This window comes from Lactuca virosa, chromosome 6, assembly GCF_052849685.1.
Source record: "Lactuca virosa cultivar CGN04683 chromosome 6, Lactuca_virosa_CGN04683_v6, whole genome shotgun sequence".
NCBI lineage: Eukaryota > Viridiplantae > Streptophyta > Magnoliopsida > Asterales > Asteraceae > Lactuca > Lactuca virosa.
This window is the reverse complement of record NC_136431.1, coordinates 3,652,373-3,653,043: the sequence shown is the minus strand read 5'-3', so window position 1 is coordinate 3,653,043 and position 671 is coordinate 3,652,373.

The following is a 671-nucleotide window of genomic DNA, read 5'->3' as shown; positions in this document are numbered from 1 at the left end:
TAATTCTTGCTCCAGTTTTTGAACTTCGTCTCTTGGGCAGTATTCTTCCAACATTATCTCTTTTAGGTTCTCCCAACCTATAGAGCTAGCCACTGGTAGGGTCAGTGACTTAACATGACCGTTCCACCATGTTAGGGCTCTGTTAGAGAAATTGCAGGTAGCAAACTTCACTTTGCTCCCTTCTGGGCATAGACAGATTTCGAAGACCGAATCTGTTTTCTCGAACCATCGCATCAGAGCAATGACTCCCCCATTTCCATTAAAGGATTTGGGTTTGCAGTTCATGAAGTCCTTATATGAACACTCCTTTGGGTGTCCATGGGTAACTCCGGGGTTAGTTAGGTAGGTACCGCTACCAGATCCACTGGTACTACTTTCGCGGATGTGAGTTATAGTAGCTGTTACTGTGGCTGTTACCGCTGCATGGAGAGCAGCAGGGTCGTATTGTGGTGGTGGATTCTCTGTTGTGCTATTGACTATGCGCCTTATAGGTCTACCTCGAGGCATATTTTCGCTAAAATGAATACAAAGATGAAACGAAGATAAGTCTATAGCAGTGGTTATAAGTCGAATGCTGAACAACAAAGTTTTCCTAGTTCTGAGTGTATCCGGTTCTAACTTTCATAGGGTTCTGAAAAACAATTCATAATGGGAGTCTATATAAAATAAAC